Source organism: Trachinotus anak, unplaced genomic scaffold (assembly GCF_046630095.1).
Source record: "Trachinotus anak isolate AG129_WGS33_773 ecotype Australia unplaced genomic scaffold, CSIRO_AGI_Tana_v1 ptg000013l, whole genome shotgun sequence".
NCBI classification, from domain to species: domain Eukaryota; kingdom Metazoa; phylum Chordata; class Actinopteri; order Carangiformes; family Carangidae; genus Trachinotus; species Trachinotus anak.
In genome coordinates, this window is record NW_027273864.1 from 27,837,907 (window position 1) to 27,865,827 (window position 27,921).

At 42.8% G+C, this 27,921-nt stretch overlaps 1 protein-coding gene and 1 long non-coding RNA gene across 8 annotated transcripts in view; one reads left to right on the top strand and one right to left on the bottom strand.

Moving 5' to 3' along the window:
• Positions 1–27,921, bottom strand: part of ephb2b (eph receptor B2b) — a 117,710-nt gene that overhangs the window by 77,451 nt on the left and 12,338 nt on the right. The gene's annotated exons all lie outside the window — the stretch shown is intronic.
• On the top strand, positions 8,589–27,782 carry LOC139630056 (uncharacterized). 2 transcript variants are annotated; one of them, XR_011693098.1, is made up of 4 exons: positions 8,589–9,189; positions 9,425–9,551; positions 13,765–13,980; positions 16,410–27,782. It is a non-coding gene; the product is annotated as an uncharacterized lncRNA (long non-coding RNA). The 2 variants fall into 2 exon arrangements; XR_011693097.1 differs by having other exon boundaries at positions 8,591–9,551.

Below are 27,921 nucleotides of genomic sequence, written 5' to 3' on the forward strand. Positions count from 1 at the left end.
GATTTCTTTTTATCTTTCTCGCCAGCGGAACTGTAGCTTTTCCTCTCTATGGAACAAATCCCTCAACATTCACTTTAACATCGACAGAAACCACATATGGTGCTTTCCATTGCTTTCGTAATGTCAGCTAGCATGGCTAAAAAGCAACTAAACATTCTCCCTATAAAATCCATGCTGTGCAGAGTTCAGTTTTACCACTGCTGAAGGGTGCAGGCGCATTTACTTGTATTTCACTAAACACCTGAAACCACAGTGTTTGATGGCGAATGTGGGAAGATTGTGGTATGCACTACACTCGCAGAGTAACATGAGCAAGCTGTTCATTGTGCTAAAAACAGAACCCTATACTGTACAGTGGACCCAGCACGGAAATCTGCCCAGATTAAGGGGCAAAGCAATGATATACCCCTGAGGGAGCCAGTGCAAGTGCAGAGACATGATTCATAGCTTTAATGATGGACAGGGCTACTGTAGGGCCTGTTGGAAAGAATAACAGTCTGTTTCATTTAGAGGTAAGAAGTGGATGGAGCCCCTGGTCCAGAACAGCTCAGCTCAACTTATCTGTCAGCACAAGCTGGGCCCATTAAGGTACAGTAGAGCTCCCACCACTGTCACATAACAGTATATCCCAGTGTGTTAAATGAACTCTTAATCCCACTTTTACAATGAAACAGGGGCTTTGTGGACCCCGTGGCACTGGCCCAAACCCCAGAAACAGCTTCTTTTTTTTTTTCATTCATTTTCAAGACTCATCGGCAGACTGGCACGCAGCCCTGGGTACCCAGGGAACTATCCAGCATGTCACTGGTGAGACATCACTCTGTCAGGGAGATTTACATGGTGTGGACGTTATACTTGGGACAGGTTTGGAGTTGGGATGATGATGTAGGTGTTTCCGGGGAATGATGAGGTAGGGCTCAAAGTTCAGCCGCACCTCATCAAGGCTGCAGAGTGGCGTGTTTTCCAAGGCAAGGAGAAATGAAGGGGGGAAGCTGGGTAGTTGATTTTGGCCGAGGACTGGTGCAGTCTGACATATGGTACCACACACACAAACACGAACGCACAGAAAGTGGAGGACTCTCAGAGCACTAACTGTTGACAGAATGATACAGCATGGCGTTCCCAGGGGCCTCACACAGGATGTACGACAGTAATCCCTACACAGCCAAGCTGTGTTATCAGTCAGTGTAACTTAACTTGTCAGCAAGGCCAAGGGGCAATCGCCAAAAACAAACGTAAGAGAAACAAAAACTACCATTTGACAAATGACTGAGAAACTGTCAGGACTCCTTTTCAATTACGTATCTCAGGAATTGAACTGATTTTTCTTATGAATTAAAAAAGTCAGATTTCACCTTCAATAACGAGGAGCTGCTGCATCTTCAACCCTATGTTGTATTTTATTCTTAGAGTAGACATTTACATCCACAACAGGAGATATTCTTAGTGAATGCTGGTGTAGCATAGGCACCTACAGAGAGTGCTGCATTGTGGGTTTTTATAGCCTTTAAGTCGGTTTATAACGTGTGTAGAGTCAGCTCTATTAGTCTTTAGTTAGGATGAAGTTGGCCCAGGCTGTAATTATTCCCCCTCTTCAAAAAGTCTTTTTCTAAAATCTGAAGTTGGAAAGTTAGGGAGTGTATTTGTCGTGAGATACAGAATAGCACTAACAATCACAGAGAGCCTTACTGAAACAGAAACTAAAAGTTATGTTGAGTATAATGAAACTCTTCAGGCTGCGAGCTAGCAGGAACAAATGTTTTTTTTCCAAAAATCCACTCCTCCATGTAAGACTGCATGTTATTTTTTCAGTAACTGTCACTGTCTTATCTCACCTCAAATTAAAACACGCCACTGTCACGCCAATCATTTCAATGTACAGCTTTTCCTTCCATCCATCGAGATGTGTTTTTGCCATTAGCCACACCTGTAGGTGTATCATTAGTGCAGTTTGACCGTTAAAATGTCGTTAGTTTGGAGTGACACCGTATTTCACGGCAGAGACACATCAGTCTGAGCAATAAATTGCGAGTGGGAACAGTCACCTGGCCAATCATGAGCTCTGTGAAAGAAACCTGACTAATAACACAGGCTGGAGGATTTATAAGTATGCTTTCCATATTTCCCAAATCCCTGAAAACCCACTGAGACCTGTTTAACAGATCAGTACATTTTAAATTTTGCGGTGGAAAATTCTGTAAAAGTGGGTCCCACATTTTTATAAGCAGCAGCTGAAGAGAAAATGCATATGATTCAAAAAAAAAAAAAAAAAAAAAAAAAGAGGCCGTAGCCATGACATTCATCCATCCATCCAATCGCTTTAAGTGCTTTGTGAGCACTGTGGAAATACCTGCAGCAAAGTTAGACAGCAGTGTACAAATCCCTTTCATCAAAGTGACAGCTTTTCAGATGCCACTACTAATTGACGTGATAGAAATAATCATCACCACCCTCCCACATCTTGCCTACAAGCCATTACTTAAAAGTGGATGATTAAAAAATGCACATAGCTCTTGTAAGAGCACGAAGAAATCCTTTATTTCACGGCTGTGTGGTCCCTGGCTTCACATGAGGGATTTCAATCTCTCCCTCTCTCTCCTCTATCTGTTTTCATTTTCTTAGTCTCTCTCTCTCCCTCTCTCTGGTCCTTGATTAGGCTTGGTAATAACAGAGCTAGGGGCCCTGTAGGAGCAGTATGACCATGATATGCTTGTATTAGTCCAAAAGACATGATGTTCCCCCCAGCTTCAAATACACTCAACTGGAAGTGTGGGAGCAAAGGGACCCATTTCCCCGCCTAATTTGTCCTACATGAGATGATGTCTGTGGTAGTCGAGGGAGCAGCTATCTCCATGCCAACAGTTTTGATTGGCAGCTCTTGCAAACTGTGGGTTAGCAGAGGAGGTGGGCGACACCGTGTTAAAAGTGTGAGGGAGATGCGATGCAAGAAAAACTATTTGGATTGGAGACTGATAGTTACCGCATTGCCGCTTTTCAGCACCCCAAGGGTTCAGCTTTGGTTTGAAATGGAGTATGAGCATGTGTGCACACATTAGTGTCTTTGGGAATTTGTGTGAAAGATAGACATCTGTTTTTATTACGGCGGCCTGTCCTTGTTTGGCTGATTCCCCCTCTGTCTGATATCTAGTCGGACTGCATCCTCCCTTGTAATGTGTGCCAAGGCAAGTCATTAAAGTCTGATAAACAAATCCATTTATGACCCTTTTCCATATCCTTTTAAAGAGCCTTTAAAACCTGCTGTAAATTCCTGTGCAGAGGCTCTGGATCCTTATCATCTGAAGTTTGGCGATAGGGTTGAACTGTTGACCTGCAAGCAGAGCTGCGTTTAGGACAGAGACTAAAAACCATCACACGTTCATCAGCGTTAAAGTCAGACAGTGAATCCCTACCTGTTCACTAATGGCAGCGAGGCTTAAAAGTGTAAATGAATAGGACAAGGTTCAGCATACTGCTTTAGATGGTAGATCTTGACATGCATGTATTTTGAATCTAAGAAGAAAATATATATTATATGACCATAACTTAGTTTTTCATGATCATATCATATGTAACATGTTTCATTTATCAGTTTTTCATCATTAGTGCTGTTCACAGAAAGATAAACTTGACACATTTCTGAAAATGTTTGCACTTTTACTGAAGATTTACATCTCTCTGAACCATTTGGTAGAGGCTCACGAAAAAAAAAGAAGAAAAAAAAAAGAAATGTAACCCTATCAAGTATATTTGTCAATGTGGTTTCAATATTTTCCAAGAAAAAGCCCAAATATTATAACTGGAGATGTTCTCCACCACAAATATACAGGAATTGTTTTTCTATCATGGGTCTGGTAAATGGTGAATTGTGAATGTAGAAAGTTTTTATTGAAACACGCAGTGTGGACAGTAACAGCCTTCAAAGAGACCTTCATGAAGCCCACTCTGTGTGGACAAATCAGTGATCCAGTAAACTGCACAAGATGGACTCTAATGGAGAAACATTCAAAAGGAAAGAAACAATGCTGTGCAGCATCCTGCTGCGATGGCCCACAGCTGTCTGGTTGACCAAGAACATTCACAAAATGGAAATGACAAGACAGCGCTTTCCCCTTTCCTTATTATGTTAATTACAGGGAAATATTCTCTTTCCATTACCAATTCAATATCTCCAAAATGTGCATCAACCAATAACCTCTGAAGGAAAAAATTAAATACAAAACGATTTATTATCAATTATGTCCTCTTCTGTTCAAATATAATTTTGTATGACCTACAATGACATCTGTGATATCAAACCATCACACTCAGGTTTCTGTGCTTGACATAGTGGAGCCGTCTTACATATTTAGCTAATTTAAGCCCTTAAAAGCTCAACGTTCAGTTACTCCACTTGAACCACACTTACACATTTAGCTGCATTAAGCCCTTTAAAGCTTGAATTTCAGTTGCTCTATTTGAGACATATCAACAGTCTTCAGAGATTTTCCAGCACCCTGCTGCCACAAATGACAACTGAAGACCGCAGCATGAGCTTGACAAATTAGTTTTGCATGTCATCATATATCAAATAAATCTGTCCTGAAAAAAAAAAAAAATGGCTTACACACTGTTCCTTTTTTTCCCTCAGGTTTGGTTTCTGGGTCAAGTACTAGGGGAGAGAGTGAAAAGATCCTTCGACTTCCTTGTGCTTAGTGATAAATGCGACTCATCTGGAGCTGTAAATATTTCACGAAGTCAAAACAAATGAGTAGTGGCTCCTTCCTGCAAAACTGTGTGTGTTTGTCTCAGGCTAAGCTCCGACTTCAAGCAGTCACAGATGCAAACGAGGAATGCTCTTCGTAATTGTGAAGAAATTTTGTCCTGAAATATTCAGTTTTCAGGAAAATCAAGCTGGAACAAAATTTCCAAAAACATCACTGATGCAGTCGGGAAACACAGCAAAACTTATAACTGTATCTTCATTAACACACCAGGTTTCTTGTGCCTGTGTTTTATTAGCTCATATACTGTTTGCTATTGAATGAACAAAGACCCACTGCTTGTTGACCTTACTCCATGCACACAGACACACATACTCACACTCATGCTCTGACACGTCCCTAGTCACACACACCTCTGTGCATTGGCAGGCCAGCTAAGTTTAATTAGTTCTTACCTTGGTATTAATAAATTACAGTTACATGACTGTTTTCCCCTGAAATGGCAATAAGAAATACAGCATGGTATTGTTTCTTATGTTGTGGGAGAAACAGCTGTTGTGCCTTGTGCACCAGTTCTGTCAACGCCACAGACAGAGGAAGATTTAAAGCATTTACTGGTTCACTATCACGTCTATGTGCAGTGTTTTCTGGCTGTTGCTCAGATTGTGAAATTTAGCAGTTTTCTACTTACGTTTAACACTTAAGGTTGAATTTCTCCATAGCTGAGGGAGTTACTTAAGGCCGTTACACAGAACTTAGAAGGTTTCCTTAGTTAAGGAAAAACCTTAAATCATTTACAGCAATGAAAGAGATTTTACAGCAGTAAAATTCTACAGTTTCCATGGAGACTATTTGATGGCTAGCATTAGCACTTGTGATACCGGTTATCGTCTCCCAATGTTGGCCTGAAGAAAGAAATGGGAGGAGAAAAGAAGGCAAGAAAACCGAGTTGGTCAGAGGAGCAAAAGGGTTAGGGTTAAACTTCTAGGGGAATATAAAAAGAAGACACAGCATTCAGCAGACAGGTTGGTGCTGAATGACACGGCACACAGTCGATCGATGGACACGAAATACTTGACCAGAAAGATCCTGTCGTGTAAGAACTGCAGAGCATCATTAACTGCAAAAGAGCACAGCCGCAGCGATCAGATCTAGACGGTCGGGCAAATCATAAACTGACTGCTGATCAAATCTTTAGGTGGGTGTCTGAGGGTGTTCCTCTGGTCTTGGGACATGTTCAACATCTTCATTTATCACCATAACCTCAGCCATGTTGCAGTTTAGATACAATCAGAGGTACCTTAAGTTTTTTTTCCCTTGCTTTGGTCACTAAGGTTTTCTGTGCAACGGCTTAACTGAATTTAAGTGATTCTTTCTAAGATAACAAGGAAACCATTAATACTTAAGTGAAAAATTTAGGGAAGAAGACTTAAGGGTGTTTTGTGCAACAGTTTCTGTTTTATGGAAATCTTAAGTTGGATTCTAAGGAAAATCTTAACTGAAGGTGTTTTGTGGACACAGATAAAACTTAAAAGTTGGAACCAGGAATTCCACATGTTCAAGCACATCTGCAGCATAATCCGTCAGCAAATGCGCTCATCTTTTTTACCATCACTGTCATCATGTGGGCAAAGAAAAACAACCCTGAAGTGTATTCTTTTCAATTAAACTGGCAATGAGTCAGCAATGATTGGCAGCGTCTCCACAGAAAGACAGACACATAAATCAAATGACACCGAGCTGAGAAACTGCCTCCCCAAAATAAATCAAATTAGTCACTCAACCATAGCTGCCTATAAACCACTTTCTTCCCTCTGCTAATGACTAGTTTTCTCCTCTGGTTGCCAGGTATAACACTTCCTGTCTATTTGTCAAGTGAAGGAATTTGAACAGAGGTTATTGATGTGTGAGCGCATCACAGGGTCAAACTAGGGGAGCGGATCTCTTGCCAGTCAATACAACCTGTCTGCCAAGAGAGTCATCAGATATCAGAGTTGTTTCTCTGTCTGGGCAGATATCACAGCCTCTAACCCTCCTCACACCTACATACACACACACACACACACACACACACACACACACACACACACACACACACGAGCACCATCCACCTCCCAGACCTCCTGCTAGTTAATCAATGGCGTGGTGTACTTAGGCAGCATACTTTCTCACTTCTCCGCCGCTTGATGTTAGGGGCAGAAAAATACTTAAGACAAGAGGTATTAAATTATGTATGCACATTAAAAAGCGATGAGGTAGGCATGGAGAAGTGGAGACTCTCTCTGCGGTTGAGTTGCAGTGAAATAGTGTCGTTTCGGATGATATGGTATTATCATCTGAGGAGAGGGAGGCTGGGTGTAAGGGTGTAATAATGTGTATTTATGGGTATCTTTACCTGTGTTTTACGGCGCCTGCAGTCATGTAGGAATGGTAAAAGAGAGGTAATGATTTATTCTCACTTAACAGTGCACCACAGACACTGTGTCTGGACTCCTCTTCTTCTAATTTATCTCCCCTTCTCTTCTCTCCCCAACCTCCTTTTTCTTCTTTCTTTCTCTCCTGCCTTCCTCTTTACTACTCCCCACCCCCTCTCTCCTCCATCATCCCATCTCTGTTCCTGTTCATACGTTTCCATGCTGCCACTTCCTGACATTGCTTTATTACATCAACAAGACGCCCCATTTCCAGCACTTGTCCCCTCTACTCTCTGACCCGAGGAGGAGGTGGGTGTACCTCCTAACAGCCGTGACTGTTTAACTATCACCACCACCGTCCGTCCCCGCCCTGCCTCTCCTGATGGGGACCACACATATCACGGCAGTAGAAGGTGAGGGGAAGGGGGGGGGGGGTTCATATGGGAGGTAAGGCACATTGGTAGATTCCAGGCCTGTGAGCTAGCTCCTCTTCCTCTAGCTTCGGAAGAGTTACGGTGGGGTCGTGACCCACCGGAGGTCTATAAAGCAGAGAATGGGAGGCGGTGGGAGGCAGCACCTCGGCCATATGCCTGCCTGCCTGGCTGCTGCACTGCTGGGACCATTATTGCATCCAATCACACGAGACACAGAGCAGCAACAGGCCTCAGAATAACCCAAATATCACTTACAGTACAGGCACCCCTAAAGCCCCTGCAATCAACATCCTCTTAATCACCGACTGCACGGCACAATGGAAATTGTGTTGGCCAACCATTAAGGCACCTTAAGGACCTCGTGTTAGTCAAACTAACATACACTGGGAGATATTGGATACCAGTGGAGCACAAACAGAGAGCTAATGGTTTCATGGTGGTCAGCTGAGAGTGAGTGGAAGACAGAAACCAAAGGAGAGGAGGAAGAGAAAAAAGCAAGAGGGAGAGAAAAGATAGAAGAGATTTAAGAAAAACAGGACTGCACTGCCTCACAGACTCTGTTTATGTGAGGAAAAAAAAAACACACCACACTTGTTTCCATGACCTTTGTCTATCCTCACTGTGGCCTTCATCTCAAATCAGCACAGGCCAGAGCGAATTGATTTGTTCAATGTGTATTTTTAAAGAAACTTAAAGTCTCCACACACAAACGTTTTTATAAAAGGCACAGTGAGTTTAATTACTGAGTGCACAAGACCACAATGATGAATTTTATGAATCATTTTCAATTATAATAATCAACCTGAGTACTTGTTTAACAAAATCACAACACCTTTACAAGCAGACTGTGTCTGTGTCTTTGAGAATACGTCATGGATACACACATCTAGAGAGAGAGGTACGCTTGTTTGGGGTCAGAGGTTCAGTGTGTTTTTCATGGGTACTTTAGTATTTGTCTAAATATGAGGTCAGCAGCGACTAAGAAATAGTAATAGACACTGGGAAGAAAGTGAAGAATTCTTTCCTCACCCTGTTTGGACTTGAAATCTAAATGAAATGTTACACAACAAAGACCAGCTCTGACTGAAGTTCCTCAGCTTGGATTTCCCCTGTTAGGATGCTGCCCTGTGCAGAAAGAGGCACAACAAGTTGCCTCGGTGTGTCTGTCATGTGGCATTATGTCAGGAGCAGGAAGGTGCAGACCAGACTTTGCCCTTCTGCATTTTACTCAGATAAATGTTTGCCTTACAACCTGCAAGGTAAACAAACAGTGTCTGGCTCAAGTTAAGTCCAGAGAAGCTTTGTGTTTCTCTGTGGAATGCAAAGACCTTCTTTGCTCTACAGCAGCGAGCCCTCGCTCTGTTTGTTTTGTAGCCATTACAGCCACTTAGCCTGACAGAGCACTTTGTTTCCCTTATCTCCCCAACAGCTAAAACGCATGAGTGTTTTCAGCGTCTGTTCGACCTTGGGTTTAACTCCTATCACTGTGTTTACTTGTGACACAGATCAAAGACAGATTGCTTCGGAGCGAGCCGTCGTAAAAGGGACGGCAAACTTCTGTCTGTGAGTGACTTTACGGTTTCATTCCAACGGGGAAAAGACAAAAGGCATATTTCAGCACCGAGGGGCCGCATCTGACAGGTGAGCACAGGAGGAAGACGTCCAAACAGAGCCGGAGGAGAGTAATAGCACATAGTGCTGCTCCGGGGAGGGGGTGGTGGTGGGCGAGTGGAGGGGAGAGAAGAATATTTGTCTGTTTGAGTGATTTGCCCGGCGTGGCTGAAACTCAGAGCAAAACGCTTTGCTGCAGCTGCTTGCTGCTATGGTAACTGGTCAGCAGGGTGCTGAGGTGCGATGGGCGGCATGTCATTAACAGGAGAGGATGACTCCATCCCCCCTCGTCAAGATAACGTTGCGCCAGAGGAGCAAGGACGGAGTCATAAAGGAAGCTGGTTATCAGGACGGAGCCACATGGTCACAGACGCTGCAGTCTCACCTTCCAGGTATAAAAGCCTCCACAGCACCACAGGAAAGTTTGATTCCCTCTCTAAACGATGCCATCTGGGCTGCGATGCAGTCAACAGCCAGAGTCTGAATCTGAGGTTGTCCCACCTGGTTTTGTTTTGGCTGTAGCGTTAAAACTAAAATCAAATCGCAGCCTGCAGTTCAAAACAATACAAAAAAACAAAAAAAAAAATCCCAACACTGACTCTATTCTTTTCCTAAAGCATACAGCAGTTTATTAAACCTCATCTGATGAACTTGTTTTGCTCTTGGTCACCAGCAACAAATTGCATCTGACAGCGCCTTGCTTCATAAAGTTATTCCATAACAGTTTCACTGAAAACATGCAGCCTCGTTCTTGGGAAATGGCCACACATCGCTGAGGGGATCTTTTTCCACAACCCTGACAGATTAAAGGGAATGTGGAGAAAATCTGTGTTTCTACAGCCTTTGAAAGTCGAGGTCTTTAGAGGCCGTCAGTGCCTCTGTGCTATTAAATGTGTGTTCATCTATGTCGTGAATACCATAGGTATATGTGCGTAATGGTGTGTTACTCATTCGGCTTCAAGGGTTTTATAAAGTAGCTGTTTAAACTTCAGGAGTTGTGAGTATCACTTAGATTCAACATGGGACAGAAATATTATGGTTCAAATTCAACTAGAAACAATTATGTTTGATCATTTGGGTTTACAGGGACAATTACTTCTACGAGTTGAGCCGTGAGTGTGAAAGAGCAGAGGACAGGATGTGTGCGTGCACTCGTGTCTTTTCACTGAAAACTTTTTAATGGGACCTTACAAAGCTGCCTGATAGAAAGGCATCAACAGGTGGCAGAGAGGAACACTGGAGACAGGCACAAAAGTGAAACAATAATGCTGGCAGAGTCTTAAAAACCCAAAGAACGAGTGCAGACCTGGGAACCGAGAGGGGGAAAAAAACGATAAACAGATAGACAGATAGCTAGAGTGAAGGATGGAGCCAGCTGAAGCACAGAGGGGCCGATTCACAGGCGTGGTGAGCGGCTGGCATGCTAATCAAGCCTGTATGTGGTCGCAGGCACAGTGAGGAGCGGGCGCATGAAGGGGCTTCACAGGCAGTCATTTGCCAGCATTCAGCTCCCATCAATATCAGGACCGATTAATGAGGGACTAGAGGGGAGAGCAGGGAGAGGGCAGAGAGGACTTTGAGGAGGGAGGGCGGGGGGGGCAATGGCCAGGTGTCGGAGGAGGCACAGAATGGGAATAAAGAGGGCGCGGGCAGTGATCCGTGAGGAATTCCAGCCGAGCAGCAACAAGAGTGGTGGGGGGTGGCTGCTAGTCGTACACTGCAAAAAAAAAAAAGGTCATTAAAAAGCTGCACTTGGTTTTACTTTATTTATTTTTCTCAACTCTCATCTTATCAGCTCAAATCACAAAACAATGCTCTAACACCACGTGGGAGGTCATAGCTGAGAAAACAGAGAGTAGTTTCTTCTTGAATTAAAAGTTGTGTTACGCATCTTCCTTCTTCTGCGCGGCGGCGACTGAGCAGTCGTTTGGTAAAAGCGATCACAGACTGGCTGGGTTGGCAAAAGTACTGTACCATGACATCATGTTACATGATATCTGGGGATTGAAGTAGAAATTTTGGAGGACCATGAGCCTTTGAAATTGCCAGGTGCAGTTTTAACAAGACAATCAATCAAGTGCTTTCACATCTTTGCGGGCCGCAACGCTAAAAGAAAGGGTCCATCTTTAAGCTGAATTTTTACTTGTTTCTGTTGTTTCAACAATTTTATCAAATCTAATAATCATAAGCAGATTTACTGAGCTTCTTCCAAGAAAACCTAATTGAAGCAAACTGATGGATGGAATGAAAACTTTGTTTTGAGTGACAATGACCATGGGAAGACGTGACTTTATGTGTGGAAGATAGAAAGGCATAAGGAAGATAAAAGCATGGGAAGTAAGGCTTAATGGGTCTGTGTGTGTGTGTGTGTGTGTGTGTGTGTGTGTGTGTGTGTGTCTGTGTGAGGCCCTTTAATGTTTTGGGAGAGAGGTTTAAAGGCTAAAATCGTGTTTCGACCTTGAATAGTGCTCCTCCCCCCGGAGGAAAAGGTCCCAGTATGGATGACAAAGGGTCGTGTTCTTTTAGGCATCTGCGAGTCCGAGGTTGTGTTTTATTGTCGGTCACGCCTGTTGTGCGTGTGGGTGGCCACGTATGGAAGTGTGCACTTGGAGTTATGGGTGGAGTGTGTATATGTGTTTACACCTGTAGGTGTATGCATGAGTGAGTGTGTGTGTGTGTGTGTGTGTGTGTGTGTGTGTGAGTGTGAGAGAGAGAGAGAGAGAGAGAGAGAGAGCTGTGGGCCAAGGAGAGCAGGGATTTCATGGGGACCACAAGGAGGCAGGGAGGTGGTGGTGGTGGTGGTGGTGGTGGTGGGGGGGGTCCCAGAGTCCCCGTCCCTTTGCTCATGACTGGCCAGGTCATGTGACCACTGGTTCTCACAGGGGCACTGGGCAGTCGGAAACAAGAGGGCAGCGTGTTAGGGCCACATGCCTGTTTGATTGTTTGTGCCGGGTGCCTCGCTGCTGAATGCAGTCAAATCAATCCTGAGACATCAGCATCAACACACAAACACAAGCTGGCCTGGACGAGGCAGGACAGAGGCAGCACTGTGCCGGCCTGTCTCTGGGAACTGACACGACGGCAGCGGCAGAGTATTTCCTCCTCATTTATCCGTCTGTGTGCCTCCTCTGTCTCTGCCTCTTCATTTGTCTGTATCTGTGCTCTGTTTCTCATGGCAGAGAGAGAAAGGAAAGTATGTCTCCCTCGTTCTCTCTTTGTCTTCCTCGGCAGATCTGCTTTTGCTCAGAGCAGCTTGTAAATACAACAACGACTAAAGGTACGGCATGTAAGAATGCCGGACGTGGGTGTAGGAATACAAAGTGCTAATTTGATATCCTCCAGTTACTGTATGCCTCTGGTCTGATGCCCAGCACTTGCATTCCTTCCCTGACACAGTGCAAGAAAGCCAGGGAACAGTATATCAAGACATGCCGAATTACCCAGGGTAGCATAAAAACTTTGTGATATGTTATTGAAGGTAAATGTTCACCAAGCAGACACCCTGGAAAAACACTTTGATTTAAAAGCCACCAGCCTGGAGAGCAGTTGGACTGGAACCAGCGGATCAGCCCCTCGCTCCACAGGGCAGGGAGGTGATCGCTGTTAAGGAATAATATCACACACTTTCAAAGCCACACAGCCATCGGGGAACCAGAGTAGAGAAACCATTTGCAAGACTCTGACTAAAGTGGCGTGCTGAATGAAGCATGTGTGGGTTTAATTTATTTTGGATCCACAAAATAATTTGAAACCTTTGCTATAGAGACAAACTCAACCAGCCAAACCAATGACAGCAAAGTCTTCCATATTTCCAAACACCACGAGTTTAAGACGCCTTCGATCAGTCTAGATTGGCCTCGCAAGTCCCCGACGCTGCCTTCCGAAATTCCCTGGAGAGTTTCCAGGTCGTGTTGGTGGTTATCGCAAGGTCAGCTCCAACCATCACCTAAATGAAACAAAATAAATAGGGGGATTCTGGCACGACTCTTTTGGAAATAAATCTCTCCGCAGCTGTGAGAAAACTGCAAGATACAAAGGTCGCCTTGATTTCCAGACAGCTCGATGATTCCCAGGGGTTGGGACCGGGCCTGGCGAGGACAGCGTTGGGAGGGGTGGCAGCGAAGGGACGGACCGACTGTGCGTCTCCGACAAGTCCTCTGTGGCACCAGGCGCCTCTCTCTCCCCGGTGACCTGGGAGAGTGTTAGGGCCTTCGCTGAGTAACCAACCCCATCCACCACATTCAGACGAGGGCTAAAAGGTTAATTGAACCTCTGTGCTGCGCCTTCCTCTGTGTAATTTACTGTGATTAATGCATGGAGGTTACTGTCAGACTCATTTACTAATTGTCCAAAGCAGTGCGTAATTAACCACATCTGCAAAAATGTGTCTGGGACTGTACAGCCTCGGCAGAACACTAGGGCTGTATCCAAGCAGCTATGTGCCACTTGGTCAGAAAACAACCATTTCAAAACATCAGCTCTCTTCTTTCACTGTGAGCCCGACTGGAAAAGACTGAAGCACTACAACTGCTGAAGAGCTCCTCTGTAAAAGAAATCTGTCTCTGTTTAATCAGCCATTGCTTATTTAATTCTTCTTTTTTTCAGGACATGTACTCTCCTCCAGCAGCAACAATCTAGGTTGCTCAGTTTGCAGAAGACTTCAGAGAATTAACACCTCATCACTCCGAGGGCCCCTCACAGAAGTTTCCTCCTCAAACGACTGCCTGGTCTGACATGCAAAACTTTTCATCAAGAGAAAAACTGAAGTCAAAGAGATCACTCTCTTATAATGTGTTCCTGACTAACAACGTGATATCCTGGGTAAACTTTTCAAGTTCGTTTTTTTTTCCCCTGTCAAACTCAGTCCGTCTGGCTCTGTTTCCTGTGTCAATTATTTCTGGAGATCCTTTTAGCCAAACTGTCAGACAGCTCTTGTATGCAAAGCATGCAGCTCTCTGAAGTGAAAGGGCCATGTAGGTAGCTAAAGCTCTGCTTGTGTTATCTTTCTTTTGCAATGACGTCAGTTATTTGAATACTTGAAAAGTAACATAGAACATTTAACATTTAATTTTTTTTTTTTTTTGCTTTCCTTGAAATAGCTGCAAACAAATAGCAGAAATTACACATATAATGTTATAGTCTATAAGCTGCAGCTCTTGAGGGGCTTAATATTTAATGGAGCCGTCCTTTTTTTGATGATATGGATGGCCGAATTCCCCTGACAACGTGCTGCCACAGCTTATCTCAGAGGGAGAGTGTGTGTGCGCATTAATTTTCCCGTGTATTCTCCCTTCTGGGGTGTGTGCCTGCATACGTTGAGCACATTCTGCCAGCCCAGTGCTGCGACCTTGTGTCCCCACTGTGTGTGACTGTGTGTGTACTCAGCGCTCAGGGTGCCTGGCCTATTCTCTTGCTCTTTCTTGATAATGGGTGTATATACATTTTAATCTTGGATTACTTGTTCGACTCGGAGGAGGGCTTTCTGTCAGCCCAGTGCATGCAGATAGCCGTTACAATGCCCTGAAGCTGAGTAACAAAACCATGACTGTATGCTTTCTCCCTTTTTTAGCTCTGCTAACTCAAGGTATCACTCAACACAAAACCATGAGGACAGAACTAACACGAATCTGGGGAACGGAACAGATTCATTCTCTCCTCTCTGTATCCAAAAGGTTGCAGAAAATAACATTTTCAACCGAATTAAAAGTGGTTCCTTTGAGCAGTGAAGGACAAAGCAGGCTCTCTCATTCCCTCAGACCCCACAAATCTACATTTCTGATGAATACATAAACTGACAATGATTACATTTACATCAATTAAAAACCACTCTCACCCTAAAGCTTTAATAAGATTTCCAATGGCATGTTTAAACAACAGTCCATATTTTCTAAGGGCATCATTTAGAACTAATTACAGCAAAGTCAAACTTCCCTGCCACTAATTGTTATTTATGAGGGTGAATTCATTTTTACAAAGTTGTGGGCTACTTTGAAATGTACACTGACCTTGGCGGTAGGACGCAACACAGTAATGCATTCACACCTTTGGCAGATTTTATGCAAACGAACCGCAAACTGAATATTTGATCAGGTTTTTCCTCACCAAGGTCACATGGTTGGAGGTTTTCCCTGCAACTCTTTTATTCTGTATTCTTTGTAGAGGTTCCTATTATACAGTACGACCAGTTAAGACTGAGTCTATGCCACTATACAGCCAAAGGCATCATATAAGAGTTTAAATAATCAGTAACCTGAAAAAGTCTTAAAATTTAGTTTTCCACGTTCATGGCTGTGACTGACATCCAGCCCGCCTGAATGAAAGTGCAAATGTGGTCATCTCCTGGGGGAGCACAGAGGAGAATGAGGGATTGTGGGTTGTAATTAATTTACTGCAAGATTACACTGGATAATGCCCGTATCATTAGAAAATTAGGTTGACAGTGGTCCTGGTGTAGATAGTGTCAGGCACATGTCAATACACACAAGAATGCTGCGCGTTTGTGTGTTTGTATGTTTGTGGAGACTATTATGGCCCTTGAGACACTCCTAAGTGGGAAATGGTGTTTAATTATACAGAGGCAGATGTACACATGGGCAAATAGCCTGCATAACTCACTGAAACAAAACAGCTTGAGCCTGATGCTGGAGATTTGAGTGAATGCGAGTCTTTTAAAAAGAGAAATGAACAATTAGGAGGCTCTGCTCCACTAGCATCAAAATAAAGCTCATTAAGGAATTTTTTAAGGAAGTTATGACAGAGGATTACAGTACATTGCCCAAGCATTACAATGTTTGTATCATCCCTCCGTTACCTGGAATTCTGCACAAATATCTTGGCGTTTGCACTGCTTTAGAGAATGAAGGTTCAAGAAAAGGAATTTTAAATGAAAGGAAAATGATTGAAGACCGACTTTAGCAAAGAAAAATGTCTATAAAAAACTTGCTCATTGACTAGCACAATGTTATTCTGACTTTAGAGAAGCAACTGAAAGATTATTATATTAGATTATTGCTGAAATATTATTAAATAAACCATGTAAAAAATCCTCTCATTCAGCTTTGATGCTTCAACCACTGAACATAAGCATATTTCTAGATGGATCAAAGCATCTTGAGAATGAAATATTTCATATTTATCTTCTCTTAATTCAAAATGCATTTGTTTTAACTTCTGAAAGTTTGCAGTTGAGTAGAGAAGAATAACCAGGCTCTCTGTCATTATGGCAGTTTTAACTGTTTCCTCCTTTTTAGGTACAACGAAGCGGAAACACGCTCTACAGGATTCATCCTTCGTGAAAATTTGCACATTGCTTGGTCTGCAGCGTCACAGCCTGTCCCCGCTGCCCTAACGCGGACGAAATGTTTTCAAGAGGAGCCTTCCGGAAGACTTGAAAGCATCCCCTACATTCTGTCCTTTCTCTCACTCGTCCCCTCTCCTCTCTTTTGATTTGCACTTGCACAAAGGCAGTCAAAATGCAAAAATGCTTGACCATTCCACAGGCGTTCTCCCTCTGCATAAACTTCTCGGTTGCCCCTTTGTCCGATTAATACCTTCATGTCTTTCAGGCTCGCCCCCCCTCCAACCCCACCCCCAGCCCCAACCCCACATCGCCATCCCAGACAAGCCTTAGTCCTCATTATACACAGCTTCCACTCTAGTTCCCAAGATTAGGCAAATGAGCTCCCAAGCGCAGTCTATAGACAGCACCGGACCCCGCTCCCTTTTCAAAATCAATCCTGACATTCAACAAAAAATAAAGAGCAGTTTTCAAGCAATATTTTAATTGCTCACACAATCTAAATATGTAGTTTGACAGGATATCAGTGCAATCGTGCCGAGCAGCTTTTAAAAGATAATTTTCTTTCTTTTACATTTCAAATTCACAATGATTCTTTCAGGGTGAGCATTCCTATCAATAACAATAGCGCATTCTTGAGCAGTGGGGCAAATCTCTTCACAGAGCTCCAAATGAACCCTCCTGAACAAAAAACATCACATGCAACGCAAACATAATTCAGCATCGCTTGAATCACTTCCTGTCACTTAAGAAAGAAAAAAAAAAAAGCAGTATGCAGTAATACATTACTGCTCACTTATTTTCCAATGAACTCCAGCACTTACTGTAGGAAAAAAAGCAGTAGTTTGCAAGAAGATTACACACAGAGACAGGAAAGGGTTTTTTTCCACTGTTGACCTATTAACAATTTCATGCTATTTAAAAGGGTGTACTTAAAGTGAGTGTAGCTGATGCATAAAATTGTCTGAAACATTAAAGTAACAGAATTAGCATGGGTCATAATAAAATGGGCACTTGGATTCAGTTTTAGTTGCCCTTCTTTTCCTGTATTTATAGCTGCGTATGTATACCCACACGGACTAATGCAAATGTAGGATTTTTTTATCCTGTCATGATATAGCGACAGGCGGCAGCAGTCAAAAGAAAGAAAAATAGATGATATGATTGACTGAATTGTAAATTGTGAGTTGGTTTACTGTGGTGTAGGTTGTAAGCATACCATTTTCAATTTACTTCCTGAGCACAATAAATACGTTTGCCGGGAAAGTACAATCTTCCCTTATCAGATAATGAAATCTCATATTCGGGAGTCCCATATCCCAGCTTGGACTATATCCCAGCTATGTGCATTTTTCCATCAAACATCCACACAACACAGCTAGAGGAGGACACAGTATGGTATTGAGCCTCGGAGTGATGTGAAGCTGATAATAGCGTCCCAACTCCTACAGCTCTCTGGGTCATCCGAGCGTCTCAACCCTCTTTCACCTTTCATTCCTACCAGTCATGGTCAGCTGAGAGAAGGTTGAAGGTCAGAACCCAAACCAGCATCCAAGCCATCCAGTTGGATTCTCACTCACTGAGGTCTCCACTTGATTCAAAATCTATTGTCAAGTTGAAATTAATTTAATAAGCTTCAACCACTTTTATTTGTGCGTGTGTGTTATGTGGGATGAGAGCTGTACTGTTCACATTAGTGCTGAACACCTCCTGTTATTCATTTCAAATCACTATAGTTATGTTGGTTTTATAAAAAAAAAAAAAAAAAAACAGACCATAACGTCCCTAAAAGCAGCATATTTTATGATCATGTCAGACTCCGTCTTTGGAGATAAGCTTTCCTTCCTTGAAGACGGAAGGGTATGAATACGTGTTTCCATAGCATAGCACACATTTCCCTCCACAGTTAATATTTACACTTGAATCTATGTGGTGTCTTTCTTAGTGTATTGTCATAATTTAGCAGAGACACTATAATGTGAACTTGCAAGACTTGAATTATTGGGATTTATGAATCCATTCAGAACCAAGATTTTTCTCCCACCCACATCCCTAACGTACATGGGCTGTAATTCTGCCTCTCACTAGATACAAAGAGGAACTTAGGACCATTATGTCCTTCATTTTCCTTCTGTCAGTCCCACAGGAGACACTGACCATCTGATCAAATAAGTTGTTACTGCCAGTGACTTAGAACAACACAATAGATCACTGACTGACAGCGATGAACTCAAGAATTTCAAAGCCAGCAGTAAAAGTCCAGAAATGCAGACCTGAAGTTGATAAAACAACTCTCTCCATCTTCTTGGCATTAACCTTGATGTATATTTCTTCTCTGTCACCTACATACCAGGAGGACCAGAGAGAATTGTTGTTAACCCAGACAGTTCTCACTCCTTGACACTTGCTCCCAATTTATTCTGCTTGTGTGAGCTAATCTGTAGAAGAGGGGAAACAACTCAGTGTAATGGCTACGTGAACATTACTTTTCCAGAGGCGTGCACAAAGGAGAAATGCTTGGGAAAGTAAGGATGGGATATGTGCAAGTTGTCCAATAAATCCCTGGCTCTAGCTGCGTTTGTTTGGTTTATATTTGTCTGGTTTCATCCTTGTGGACTAAGACGTGACATATAGTTGGCAGGTAAACCTTTGCTTAAATCCGCTTCACTACTTCTTAATGCAGGAAGATATTGCAGCCCTTTCAAACTTGGAGAGAAGTGTGAATCCTAAGCAGGCAGCCAAGATAATAACAATTCATCATACACAGCTATTGGTCCGATCTGAGCTGGACGACAGCCAAAACAGCACTTTCAAGAGAGAAAAGACACCTTTGCCTTTTAAAGCAGCCATAAATCCCATTGATTGGAGTTAAATGCTTTCATTCTGTGGATACTGGCTATTACACCAAGCCACGTGTAAAAGGGGGGGAGAGATCATTCGGAAACAGCAAGGTACTCAACTAATGTTCATTTTAGATGAAGTCAATATTAGACCAAATGTGTAGAACAGTGCTGCAGGTCAGATGTTTGAGAAACCTCTGGAAACATGACTGTGCATATTTTCACCGAGCCGCAGGTATCTTGGGACTGATAGTGAAAACGAAGCCCAAAACACGTCGTCCCCTTTGCTCTCACTGCTCATACTTGTGGTATGGTCAGTCCAGTCGACTCACATATATTTGACATGTACTATAGTAGACACTAATGCTAACCCTAATCCTTGCATAGTAAACTTTGCATCATCTTTACAGTGAGAGGAAGCAAATTTTACAGTGTCTAGCTCCTTCTTCTTTGTTTAAGGATGAACAAAGAAAGAGACAGAGCATGTTTCCTTCTTTCACTGGAGGGAAACAGTATTTCTTGGCGGGACCACTGAGGCTATTTTTAGCATTGGCTCACTGCAGGGCTCCACTACAGCTTTAACCTGAAACACGGCGTTTTCGCAAAACCTTGACACCACGACTCATCGAATCCCTGCTTGCAATCACAGTACTGTCAGAAAACACCGTCAGCGACATGTTGTCCATAAGCTCCAAGCCTATCCATCAGGTCTGAATGAAGATGGTAATTAACTCCCCACTACCATCAGACTTTTAATTAGTATCACTTCAATTGTTAAGAGCAGAAAATGTGCAGGAACATTGCAATGCAGATTCGAAGACATACAATCAACTCCATGCTACCCCCTCCTGAGGTCCCTGTGAACCGAGGGAGACAATATAGACACTACTAGTAATTACTATATTGATGAGCATTGTGTTCAGAGGGTCCAAACCAGAGGCACTGCTGCCTGGCATTGATTGATGCTTCTATCAGTGTGCTACCTTAACAGACTTTAGAAAACATACCTTTATTTCAAGCTGAATTCAAAAATTCTCCAGCGTGCAGGCTGCAGTGAACATAGGTAGCTTAAATATGAAGTGTGCCGTCAAACCAGATCAGCAACATCATGCTCTAAATGACACCCATTTATTCACTGTAACATTTGCGTAACAATCAGATGTGAGTGGGGTCAGAGCTCTGCCTCCCACAGGTCTCACTCTGGGTTTATTTCTCAATAAAGACACAAAATGAAATCAAGCACCTTGAATTTATCAGTCGCTAAAACCAGGTTGAATGAGCAATTATTCTATAAAAGCATGATTGCCCTCAATTGTTAAATGGATAACACAGCAATCCACATTCATTTCAGTCAGTCATTTTATGGCTGAATAAAAGGAGTGTTTTAGCAGAGTTGTGATAGGAGGGGGCATAATCAGCAGTGCTACAGCTTGGAAGTAATCTCCATGACTTTTTTTTTAGCATAGTGTATCTGATATTAATTGATATTCAGTACATATATGAAATTGTCTTATGCATGTATGAAGTTTTGCAGATGTATGAGAGTAACAAGTGGTCCCTGACCTGATGATTCAGCTTTTGGAGAACAGGTTGTTTGGCCTTGCTGAGGAGCTGCCCCGGCAGATAATAGTGAGATGGTTGGCTGCCTATCTTCTTAGCTATTATAGCTGAATTGCTGTTTAGCTGGCTGAATGACTTGTTGATTAGCTGTCTGGGAAAACAACAGTCTCCTGAGAGCAGCCACTACAGCTGATCTCTCACATCCCTGAACAGCATGGAAATCGGCACAAAGCCACAATCTCTGCTCTCACTAGAAAAAAAAAAAATTACCGGGCCCTTCTCTGGATACTGAGGCTTACAGATTCAATCTCTGCAGTAATCTGCAAATTTCTTTCAGAGAATCATAAACGTGTCAGTCTAAGTGTGCATATCTGTTCCAAGAGGTGCATGATGTGAGGCAATGATTAAGCAGAGCCGGCCAAATCCCCTGCCGATCTTCTTGTAGCTGACATGAAAGCAGCTCTGCACTGGAAAACAAGGGCAGAGTTCCCTATGTTAACCCAAGCAGACGTGTCTCTTACTGTATTAAAAAAAAAGAACAAAAGAAAAAGAGAACAAAGAAAAGAGGAGAAATTATAGAGTTATATCTTCCCTTGTGGTTTCTGTGCTATTGCCGAGGGATATTATAACCCTCTGAATGCTAATATACCCCCTTTTGTCTTTCCCCCCTCTTTCTTTCTATCCATCTATCTATCTATCCATCTATCTGTGAGAAGCAGCAAAAAGTGGAGCAATTAAAAAACAACTCTTGCACATAGTCTTACAGGCCTCAAAGATGAGCCTTCACAGTCCCTTGTTTCCCCTCTGGCCTAGCAAGTAGCTACCCCACACACTTACATTACTGGGGCAAATAAAAATGCAAAGTACCACTGCTTAAATATTCTCCACTGAGGGTGCCGAATGTTTCAACTTGCTCAGCTGTGTAATACATGTAGATAATCCACTTATATCTCCAAACTAATTGTAAGGAGAAGGTGATGATGTGCTGATCGTGACAGAGTGTGATGAACCTACATATAAGATATGCACACCTCACCCAGCTGAGCCCATCTCCTGATGCTGGCCCCCATTAGGTAATACAGGAGACACGCCTGAGGACAGAAAATTACACGCTGACCTCTGCATTCTTAATCAGGGGATTAGGTATGATTTTCCTTGCTACAGTTCTTGTAGCAAACTTCATCATGTCTGTATAATGTATTGCTTGTACTCCATCCTGCCAAGCCTGGCTTCAATAATCAGCACATTAAAAACTGCTGCTGACAAGGAAAAGGCAGTTGGTTACAGTCAATTCTGGATCTTGCAGTCCAACAAAAATATGTGATTATTGTTTGCAGTGAGTCCCTCAGCAATCCCAGACCTGAGTCAAGTATATGCAATCTGTTTGAGTCTACCGGCCAGGGAGCTAAAAGGAACTAATGACTCATGTTCTACTGATAGATCTGCTCTGTGAGTGTTTTAAGGAGGACAAGGGGAGGGGGTGGGGGGGCTTTAAGAGTTAACCCCTCATTGTCACTAGATAGAGCCAACCAAGATGGAGGACAACAGGGAGTGTGTCACGGCAGGTTAATTCACTCAGGGAACAAGCGTGTTTACCAGGCCGGTTATCTGCATACTCAAGCATATGCTGCTCTCACGAGCGAGAGATCCTCTGTGCAGATGGCCTTTGCTGAAAATCACTTCCGACTCTTACTCAGCCGTGTAAACTCCGGTTGGCATTGGCTAAGGGGCTGTAAAGCCACACAGAAGTAGGGGAAAGAAATCAGAAACAGCATCACTGCTATTTGCATCAACTGAAAAAAAACAAAACATAGGATCACCAAGAGAAGACTCACATCTACAGTGATTTTATGTAATTTTAAGTTTCTATATTTTGATATAAATATAGAAACTACCTTAATCAAAATATTTTGACACATAAAAGGATAAAATGGCACATTTTTCAAATGGTATTTTAATTTTATTTGTATTTTAAGTATATTTTGTTTTTACTGTAACTGCCCTGTTTCTCACCTTCTGCTTTGAAAAGGGGCAACCAGCCCACTGCAAGATGAATAATCAGCCTTGATTCTGATTGGTCTGCGATTCAGTAGAATAAATATGGGAGGAATAAATATGGGGAGCTGGTGACAACAGGAACTTCAACTGAATCACTCAATCAGTACACAGGAGATGAAAAGTGAGGGAGTGGAAGATGGGGAAAAAAACCTACATGATGGGTTTGCTATTTTCTGTCTGAATGGTGATCACAACATGTGAGCCTTGCTTTATGTTGAATACCATACGTGGCAAAATGTCCCATCCTTCATTGTACCTCCTCCTGAGTGATAGTGGCCTGGCTGACAACAGCAAAATAACTTTGGCTGCAATAGAATGAGATTGGCTGTTTGCTATGAGTGATTTGATTTAAACAGATAAACATCAAGCCAGTTTTTAAAATCACGCACAAAGACAGATCCTCCGTATACTGCTCTGAGAATTTAAGATAATTATTGAAATTGAAAGTAGCACAAAAAGAAAAGCTGATAATTCAAACAGGGATCATCTGCTGCGGAGCTGAGATTGTATGAATGAACTCTCACTGACTATTCATCCACTTCGCAAGAGGCTTTTTGGCTGAATCAAACAGCCGCCATAAGAAGTCTGCCAAAGGCCCAGCTCTCATTTGAAACTGATTATAGAGTGAGGAAACGGAGGAAAAAAAAAAAGCCTGTTATCTTTAAGTGTTCTCCAGAAACGAGAGCTCATATCCTCTGCAGCACTGTCTGAGAGCTGGACGCTGAGGTTAAAACACCGTCTAGCCAGACTGCTAAGAGTTCTAATTGCAACTGTGTGATTAGGGCTCAATGCAAAACTTGATTAATGCCAACTACACTTCTTTAGTGTTTAATCATCATTTGCTTTTCCCACCTACTGCGCATGGTGTCTGTAAAAAGATTCCTGTGACATTTTAGAGAGAGGTGCTTGAAGGGCATTAACTATCAATTTCTATGAATTTTACAGAGTCTACATAAAGTGTTCCCTCTCTCTCTCTCTCTCTCTTTCCAAAAGGCACCTGGCAGTGCTTTTAACACACAGCAGGTAGCTGCTTATTTTGTTTCATACTTTACAAGAGTTGCGGTCGTCTTGCGTAAATTAACTTTATCGTTCTCTCTTCTAGCACAACAAAACTGACTTAAATCAGTATTTCAGGTATCTCTCTCTTTCAAGCCCACTGTTTATATAAGTAACTATGATCTGCAACTCTGGTAAATTCCCCTGTGGACCTCCATGACGGTGTGAGCCACGGTTCCCGGGAAATATGTGGTGCAGCTGCAAAGTCTCGATATAATGGATGTCTGTTCCCTAACCCAACAACACTTTGCTTACTGACACAACCTTGCACCTTCTCCAGACTACATCCCAAAGGAGCACTTCACTGTGTCAGAGATGTTGAGAACCTCCACCACCCACACACCCACCTACTCGACAGCTCCCCAGCTTCCCCCACATTCACACTCCTGAACTGAAACAAGGTAGTGGTAAACACATTACTAGAAAAACTGGTTGGGTTAAATGAACAAAGAGCGCTTTTCTTTCCTGTCTCCGTTGAGATGCCCTTGAGCAAGACACAGATCCTCAACTGCTCCAGTAGGAGCGGCACAGCTCCATCAGTACAAGTTCCTAGTCAAAGAGCCTGAAATGCTTCAGTTTTTTTTGTGCAGTACATAAAGCCTTCACATCAAGTATGATTTTGGTTGGAGCTGAGAGCCGAGCGGGGATCTGGGCTGTGGCTGCAGCGGGAGGAACAGAGATAGAGCTGAGGAGGAAGGTCGGGACTACACCGGGACTAAAGCCAGGAACAGAGGAATGGGGCTTGGGAGGGATGTGGTTAGGACAGGACTGAATCCAACTAAGGCTGGGGAAAGAGCAAAAAATATTCTTAAGTTATCTATTCATGTCTTGCACACGGAATAATGACTTTTAGCATTTACTTTCCACTTCAAATTCACTCCTTTTGGGAATTTCCCCTGAAAAACACAGCCAGAAATTTTTTTTTTAATACCACTAGATTCCAGAAACTATAAATAAGGGTTGAAGCTAATTTAATTATGTCACAGCTGATTTTTTAAGGGGAACACTTAATTCTTGAGATAAAATGGGTAGCTAAACTTTGCATTTTTGGCTGGATAGAAAGTTGCCTTGAGAGAGATGAAAAGTTTTGTGCTGAGGAGGTTCTTAAGGAGGAAGATAAAACAAAGACAGACAACTGCAGCCTATACTGAAAGCTCCATAAATAATCCATATCTGCAGCAAAAGGCTCCAGTGAGACATTATTCATCAAACAATGTTTGCATCTTTAAAAGTTCCCCTTCTTAGCCAGTAAGATGTCTTTAAATAAGAGCTGTTTTATCAGATTCAGTTCAATGATAAAGAGCTTCCCCACGTGCTATGTCGAGTAGAATGATGGTTTCAGACAACCCATTAACCACTTCAATTAGACCTGCTGGTTCTCACCTCCTCCTCACTCCATGTGAAACGGCCTTAACCCTTCCTCTGTGCAGCTGTACGCAGCGTCTGACACACGCTCTAGTGAGAAAAAAAACCCAGCACCATTCACCGCGCACATCTGGTGCTGCCTGCCTGACGCCTTCAAGAAGAAAGAAAAAAAAGAAAAACGGCACATATGTTTCTTTATGGCCACAAGCACAATCATGTCTCTCCTGACAACCTAGCAAAAGGCTCTTAAATCATTTGGCACTGGTGAAGTCCTAATCCAGAGACAGAGTGACAGGTAATGTATTTCTACGAAGTGGTGCATTTCTATTGAGGCTCTGAGGCCGTTAACGTTTCACATTAGCACAGGGATGACAGGTGGCGGACGGTCAGAGGAAAAATAGCGAGGCTGAAGCCGTTTCTTCGGAACCAGTCTGCAGCAGGACAAAGGAGGTAAAGATGGCAGCAAATGTGGTGTTTTGAAATGGGGCATGCAAGGCAGTAAGAGTGAGCTGTTGAGAAGTGCCCTCCAGCTACCTAACATGAGTGTAAGCGACAAAGAGTGAGAGTTTAGCACACTTCTTTTGTCAGCTGAAGGATTAGGTGCTGTGAATTGGTAGCTCCAGTGCTTTGCCCCAACTGAAAGGCAAAAACCTTGAGAATTACTGTTTCCTTGTGCCCCGCTAATGCTGAAGTAATCGCTCTCTGAAACACATGATCCGATTCCAACGTGCTTAAAGGAGCATTGGTTGATGAATAACTGAAGCCAACTGAACTACTGTGTCAAAAGTTAAGGGGCAGTAAATACATCAGGACTGGGGATGTCACAAGAACTGATGCTTTGGTGTCAAGTCGATGCCAAAACTCTGAAACTGTGACCTGTACTTGTTTTTGTACTGAAGATGTCCTAAGCAGAGATGTGACTCTTCCAGGACTGATGAGCAATTTGCATGAAAGACAAAAACAAACACCTTAACTCAAACATATATCAGCCGCTCAAAGACATTATCTGGATCTGTACACACAACTCAAGCTGAAGGAGTTCATCACTTTATATCAACATGTCGCCAACATGTTCATGTCCTGAAATGTTAACGTTTCAATGTTAACGTCTGTTGTAGAAACTCTCCACAAGCACACAACGTTCACAAAGGCTAACGTTAGCTTGTTTAAGCTAACATGGAGACAGCTCATAATGTGAGCTGAGTTCCCCCCACGTCAGCAGACGATAACCATTACTGTCAAAATATAACGCTGACTACATGGAGGTGTGTGCATGTGTGTGTTTGTTTGTTATACTGTGTGTGCAGCAGCTTATGTTGTTTTGTGTTTTGTGCTGCGATATTGAATTTAGCATCGAGAATCCTTGGTTTCAGTAGTGACTGCTAAATTTCCAGTATCGTGACATCCATAGTCGGTCAAGTCTCTGTGGGGGCCCTGGTGTGCAGAGGGCTTGCAGGGCTGTTGCATCAAAGCATTCGCTCTCTCATAGGCAATATGTGTGTATCAGCATGCAAATGGCCTCATTTCAGATGAATTAATGTATTCAAACTAATGTATCATAATAGCATATTTACTGTAATTTGATATGCTATTCACCTGCCTGGTCTACAATTCAAATGCCATCTAATTTCATCGCTTCAGTAAATACTATTTTTGCGTTCATGTTGCACAGTCAATCGTTGACATTTTCAACTTTGCAAATACGTTAAGTTTTGTCATCTTTTCAGTGGTTTGCACGTGCAGAAAGCTATGGATTTCAGTTTCAAAAAATCTATAATTATAAAATGTTTGTTTCACTGACAGCTTGTAGTTGTACTCTGTAACAGTCAGAGCAGATCCACCCTGTGCTGTGGAAATCTAACCCAGCCAACTTCAATTGTGTTAACAGAAATTTCACCTTGGTCTCCAGCAAGACAGTAAAGAAGCCGGCAGGCGCAATAATTTTTACTCAACAAAGAGAAACTTCAGGCTCTTCAACACACCTGCCTCAGGCTCTAATATGTGCAAGAATAAGATGAGTACATCTGTCAAAGACTCAAAACAGGAGAGAGAGAAAAAACACAATCGCAAATGTGAACACCAAAATGAACACGCTTTTTTTTGTGACTGCATGTTTGTCTGTCAGTATATACAAATAGTGTGATAAGACAAACAGGGGAGAAAGTACGACGACAAAAATATTCGCCGAAAGGCCGTCTTTGTCCTGACCCTGTGTTCACACCTCCTCACTACTAATCCAGCTTCAGTCCTCTGGTTTCCATGTTAATGCCATAATTCCAAAAAAGCCTGACGGCCAGACCCTGCAGGTGTTGAATTTGAAGTAGTGTAGGCAGAAGTGTTCGTACATTTGTGTGTGTGTGAGAGAGAGAGAGAGAGAGAGAGAGAGAGAGAGAGAGAGAGAGAGACAGAGAGAGAGAGAGAGAGAGAGAGAGAGAGAGAGAAAAGAACTGGAGTGACAGAAAATGAGCATGCTAGTATCTGTGAAATAGAGATTAGTACATGCTCACGCCTGAAATTTGTCTGTAAAGAGGAAAACCACTAAATGCTATTATGGGTCTCCATTTCTATTTCTCCAAAATAGGACAT